Source organism: Arachis ipaensis, chromosome B04 (genome assembly GCF_000816755.2).
Source record: "Arachis ipaensis cultivar K30076 chromosome B04, Araip1.1, whole genome shotgun sequence".
Classification (NCBI taxonomy): domain Eukaryota; kingdom Viridiplantae; phylum Streptophyta; class Magnoliopsida; order Fabales; family Fabaceae; genus Arachis; species Arachis ipaensis.
The window spans coordinates 78,241,632-78,248,692 of NC_029788.2; the positions used below are offsets into that span (position 1 = coordinate 78,241,632).

The 7,061-nt window shown below is 35.6% G+C and overlaps 1 pseudogene; it reads right to left on the reverse strand.

The window, feature by feature from the left end:
• LOC107636583 lies at window positions 3,672–5,320 on the reverse strand (annotated as a pseudogene).

Consider the following 7,061-nt stretch of genomic DNA (forward strand, 5'->3'; position numbering starts at 1 on the left):
GTCCGGGTTATCCCCCATCAGCTGAATATTCTGTTGAACACTTTGTTGGAGTCGTAAGGAAAGAGTTTTTCTCTGGGATTTGGTGGGGCAGGGGTTCGTTATGCTAGTTCGAATGAGCTTAATTCGAACTCTATTTATAGGGAGAGGCTTTGTAATTCAAATGGGAGCAATTCGAATTACTATGGATAGACTAAACAGGGTGTAATTTGAAACAGCCTGTTTCGAATTACTATGAGCTCCAAACCGGGGGCTAGTTCGAAGTTGGCTAATTCGAACTAGCAGGGAGTTGTGTGTGTGTAGTTCGAATCAACGCAATTCGAATTACCATTAGGAAGAGCATGCATGTAATTCGAATTGGTGCAATTTGTTTTATAGTGGTCACATGTAATTCGATTTTGACTGATTCGAATTACATAGGAAGGTGCTTTTGGGTGATCTACGTAAAGTTTTCCACTTTTGAGTGATTTGTCCTTGTTATTATTATTAGTTCTGCTCTATTATTACCGTTATTATTAGTAGTATTATTATTATGATTATGATTATTATTATTTTTGTTAACACGGTATGTAATGCTGTGTATTATTATTATTATTATTATTATGTTAACTAATATATTATTAAGATCATTATTATTATTGTTGTTATTCTGTTGTTACTGTTATCATTATTATTATTATCATTATTATTAGTATACACACGGCTATTTTTTTTATTATTATTATTAGAATCCCGCTAGAGAGACAATGAGGTATCTTTACAATGGCTACAATGGGCTGTTTATTTGGTCCAATGAGTTAAAAAAGAAAATCAACCAACTTTTACCCTAATTCTAAAATTGCTGTTCAGTTTTGTGTTAATAGTAACCACATAATCCCTAATTCAAATTTTTTCCAATTTCCTTTTTTGGCACCGACGGCAACCCTACCCTCCAACCCCTGCACAGTCGCTCCTGACCATCCCACTGCCGCCGCGGCAACTGACCTGGAACCTGCATCAGCGCCAACGAGACCTGCACCTCCCAACCTCGTTCGTGTGCGTCTTTTGTTCGCTGGTAGCAGCCACTTCGGTCGGCCCCTCACCTGCACCATTCACCATTCCGCGCCGTCGTCCTCCGTCGCCGTCTTGTCTCAGCGCAGTTAACTTGCAACATGTGCGTGCCCTGAGTCCGCCTGCGTCCTGCGACCTTCCTCCTGTGTCAGCCAGTTGAAGCCGTGACCGTTGGAGGGGTCGTAGTCTCATTGCTGTTACAGCCCTGAAACACGCACCATCGTCGAGGGTCTACGGTTAGTGGGTTAGGTTCTAATTTTCATTATTATTGTTTCTATTGCTTCTAGTTGTAGAAATAGTTTATCTTGCTAAGATGTTTGATTGTTCATAGTGAACAACTCCATTGTTGCAATTCCAGTATATTGGAATGTGTAGAATAAGCTGTTGGTGTAGATGGTTGCAATTAATTTAATGTTAGTGCGGGAAGAGTCACTAAACTTCGTTTGAATAGAACCCATTAACCCATTAACCCAAGAATCCCCCATCAGCGGAGCTCTCCATCGATGTTGCTTCATCCAAAGGTTAGTTGATGACTATAGTTTTACTCGTAACTAGATGTTTATGCAATGAATTTTGCTGAGTTACTTGATTGTTCTGCATATGAACACCATGGTTGGAATTTAAATGTATTGGAATCAATTGTACAAGTTGTTACTGTTTATGGTTGCATTGGTTTTTATTCTAGCGCGCGAAATTTTGCAGAATTTTGGTGTAATTAGTACAGTAGTCTTGGCTCACCGTTTGGTCTTTTGAATGCAACGTGACTTAAAGTGGATGGTTACTTTACTTCTTATCCAGATGATTGATTTTTGTTATAGTGATTGCTATTTATCTTTGCTATCTTGTTGGTATGTTTGAATCAGGTACTGTATGAATTTTGTGTATGTTGAACTCTTCAGCACAGATTTACTCAAGCAACATGGTGCTATTTTTTTGTTTTTAAATTCCTTAGATCGATCACTGAGACATTTTTAAGGTTCTCTTAAATTAGTCTATGTCTATATGGTTCTCAACTTTGCTCTTCATGTTCTCAAGAAGTGCCATATTGCTGAAATTGTAAGGCAAGATCCAAGAGTTCTTGATGCACTAGGTAAGACATTTTTTTAAAGAAAATAAAAGGAATACATTTTACCATTTAGGAGTATAACTGTGACAAGCCTTAAAAGTATTTTTGTGCTTATTATGTTTAATTCTATCTATTTGACATTTGGTTAAATTTGTTCAATGTTACCGTGGTTGAGAATAGAGAAAATTAGAGCGTTGGACAAATGCATTAATAAAAGGATTTTGGTACTAGATGAAGCAACAACATCTATTGACACCGCAACACAATTTAATTCAAAATACTATTAGAAATGAAACTAGTGAATGATTTTGGTTAATGACGAATTAACTACACATTTGTTACTTATTGTAGTGTCTCTTATATTCATGAACGTTCTTAAAATGGGAATACTCCTGTTGAGAGAAAACATTTGCCACAATTATTCTAAGTCTATGAATGAGAAATTTAATGTACATATTAGAAATTGTGGTCAATTCATAATATGCTAGATGTTCATTTTATTAGATATACGAATGCTTATTTTTATTTTTAAGTGGATGTTTTGTTGATTGAATTAAATTTTAAGTAAATACAATTAAAATATTCTGGATGTTCAATTCAGTAGGTATGTAGATGGTTATTTTTATTCTTAAGTGGATGTTTATTTGATTGGATTGGATTTAAGTAAATACAATTAAAATATGTCGGATGTTCAATTTACTAGTGTGCGGATGGTTATTTTTTACAATAAAGTAGATGTTTATTTTATTAGACTGGATCTAACAAGAAAAGTGGATGTTTATTTTAATTATAACATTGGTATTTTGTTTGAGTTGTTAGATTCTGCATCTATTTCTCATATGAAATAATCGTCTGCATACATAATAAAATGAACATCCTCAGAGGATGGAAAATAGGTTTATGAATTGAAGTTAGTATAAAATACTAAGATTATAAGAAAACTTAGAAAAGGAGAGGGAGATTCGGTTGGTGTTACTGTATATTGTAGTACTGAGAAAGTAAGGAGAATAGTAGCATCATGACCAAATAAATAAATAAATTTACAAAAAAATGGGAGAATATAGCACTTCCTCTTATTTACCGATCATTGACTCTTAGAAATTCTGCATCATGCAGTACCACCTTACTCCCAGTCCTACCAGGTCTCATTTTTCTGTTTCACTGATTATGCCATAATAATTAGAGTAATTAATTAATTATTGAACTGAATACTATATAATTTGATTATAGAATTACTAAGTACTAACCTCAACTCTTTCACATTGACTCCTATATCTATAACTCGCTTATAATGTACTTTACAAGTTACAACAATGGGGTAATATGTCATGTCCCCTCTGACACTGCACTTCACATGACACTCCAAAATCACGTCACTAATGCATGCACTTAAGATAAAATAATTCACAATAATCTTTCAAAAATTCTAATCATATTAAAATATAACTTCCATGATTTATTACAAAATTACTATTATAAACTTGTAGGAATAAATTAAAATTTTACACATCAAATTCTACACTAGATGCAAACCTTTCTACTCAATCAAGAACTACTCCTAAAACTTCTTGACATTATCAATGATACAACGATTGGTTTCTTCCCAAGCAGACACATTTAGGATACCATCAGCATCTATATCAAAGCATACATATAAAGGATGGCCACGAGGAGCATGAGAAAGACCAGAAAGATTAAACCAATCAAGCAAGTTGTTATCTCTGGCTCTTGTCCTCTCACCCTCATAAACAGCTATCAGAACAATGGTATAGTTATCTTTAGCTGTACAATATCTTTTTGTTCTCTTTGCAGGTATGGTAGTATTCCTAGGAATCGCTATTCCTATGAGGTCTCCAAATGTCTTTATACCAAGTGATAGGGGTGTAACATCTAATAGAACCATTTCTAGAGCTCGCTTGATGTCTTCAGTCAATAAAGTAGCCACAATTGCTGCTCCATAAGCAACAGCTTCATCCGAGTTGATACTCTTGCAAAGATCCTTACCTCTGAAGAATTCTTGCAATAGCTGCTGCACTTTGGGAATCCTAGATGAGCTGCCAACATGAACAACATCATGTGTACAAGACCTGTCTATCTTAGCATCAGTGAGACACTTATCTACTGTTTCCATACAATTTCTAAAGAGTTCCATGTTTAGTTCCTCAAACTTGGCACGGCTGAATGATGAATAAAGGTCAATGCCTTGATATAAAACATCAAGTTCAATAACAGTATCAAAAGCAAATGAGAGTGTCCTTTTTGCCCTTTTACTGCAATTTTCAACCTTCTTAAGGTTCTTGAGTTCCCACTAATATCCACATTATTCTTCCCTTTGAATTCTTGTACGAAGTGATTCACCATTCTGTTATCGAAGTCTTCTCCACCAAGATGAATGTTCCCTGTTGTGGCCTTAACTTCAAAGACTTTATCTTTAATTGTAAGCAGAGACACATAAAAAGTACCACCACCGAGGTCAAAGATGAAAATGTTTCGTTCTCCATTACAATCAGCTAGCTTGTTCAGGCCATATGCAATTACAGCAGTTGTAGGCTCATTGATAATTCTCATGACACTGAGGCCTGCAATGGCACCGAAAACTTTCGTGGCTTTATGTTGAGAGTTAGTGAAATAAGCAGGGACAGTAATTACTGCATTATTGACAGGAGCTTCTATATATTTCTCTGCAATCTTCCACATTTTTGTGAGAATTATAGAGGAAATTTCTTCTGCAAGAAGATGCTTCTCTTGGCCCTTGTATGTAACAACAATCATTGGTTGTCATCAACACCAAGAATGACTTTAAATGGCCACATCATCATGTCATTCTTGATAATGGAGTCACTATATTTCCTACCAATCAACCTTTTAGAATCTGAGAAAAAAAAGAGAAAAACAGATAAAAATTGATTAGCTATTACCTAATACAATGTAGAGAAAACAAAGGTATTACGATAAAAGATCAATTACCAAAGACTGTGTTACCTGGATTGGACGTAGCTTGGTTCTTAGCAGCATCACTAATCAACCTTTGCTTGTTAGTAAATGCAACACATGATGGTATTGTTCTATTGCCTTGGTCATTGTGGACAATCTCCACTCGTTGATACTCATCCAGCCATACAGTAACACATGAGTATGTCGTACAAAGGTCGATTCCCACGGCACATTCCCGGTATCTTTTAGTCATCTTCCTTCAAGCTAACAAAATAAGATAACAATAGAAGAAGAGCTTAGGACATCTTTTGGTGCAAAGGAAGATAAAATGCAGCTTTCACTCCTATATGTGTAATATGAATGAATTTCAAGTAAGCAAAGAAATTAGTTATGATATATATATTAACTTCTGAATTATTATATGAAATGTATGGTAAATACTATACCAGCATGAAAACTGGCTAAGGCTAGCTAATATTCCAAGTTTCCAATAGTCAACAAAATTTACATTTTTTCTATATCAAATTAAGAAAATCTCTTTTATAAATTAACTTTTCTTCATGTGATTCTGTGAACATAGCAACTTTATCCAATGTCCATTAACTTAAAACAACATAACAAGGAAGTTTGCATAACATCCCATAATAAATCTACAATGATTTGGAAACAAAAATCATGTTCTCATCCTAAACTAGAGATCTTATAGTTAATAAATAATAACTAGAGCATCCTACAGTCCTAAGTAACATTAGAAGTGTAAGTGCATTAGATACAAAGAGATAGGCAGTTAGTTACTACATAATATAAGGACAGAATAAGCAAAATTGCAAACAGCAAATCAAGTAACACAGCAATGGTATAAACTAGATAACATCTACTTCTCATATGAAATAACAATCCGCATACATGGAAAAATAAATATCCTCATTGGTTCTTCATTAGCAACTAACAAATTGACCAAAATACCACCCGTGCACCATGTTTAAATGGCTTAACTCAGATCCAAGTTCAATTCAACCAAAATTAAGCAAAATCAAATCTAAACCACATAATAAAAGAAACCTACAGAGCATATGCATGCACAATCTAGCAAATCAAGTAACAAAGCAATGACATAAAGCAGATAAACATCCACTTTTTCCATGAAAATAACTAATGCATATAGTACTTGAACCTTAGATTCACACCCAATTTCAAATGAAGCTACATTATGCTGAGTTATAACTATTTTTTGGGTTTCAAAAAGCTAATAACAATCACAAAATCAAGAATTGAACTTTCATATTTTGTCTATCTAGCACTTCATAGCATTTACAGCAATTCAAATCTAACATCAATCACATTAAATAGCCAGACCCAAAATTAAATAACATCTGAACCCTAGGTATCAAACAAACATACTTTATAGAGTAGAACAATAGCTTTATACTGACCTTTTGTAGTCCAAGAGGGGGACGAAGAGAAGCATTGCCATCAGAAAGAGGGAACAGTGGCGTTGGATTCGTTGGCGGTAGACCACAAGTGGCGCAAAGAAGACGCGGCGTTCAGCGATGAGTATGGTGCGACACAGGGCCACGCAGCGTGCGGATGTCCAGCGGTCAGGCGACAGCAACGGGGAGCTCCTAGTAGATGACTGACGCTCAACGGTCGCACGAGGGAAGCGCGCAGGACGATGGCGGCAGCGAACACTAAGCGTGAAGGGAAGACTTCAATTGTGCGGGAGGAGCGGTTGGGAGCGCCGACTTCTCAGGTCGCATCGGACTTCATGGAGGTTGGTTTTCCAGCGCCGGTAGTGGGGCTTTCTTCAGTGGCTACTCGGTCAAATTGAGGGAGGACTGCTAGGTCAAAAGGAGATGGGGGTTAGATGAAGGAGGTAACAACAAATGGTGAGAGGAAGGACGTTTTTTTGTTTAGGTAACTGACGGGAATCCGAATTTCCTTCAAATTTTAAATTAGAAACTATTAAAAATTAATTAATTGATTATAATTTTATTTTAATTTCAATTTCACCGCT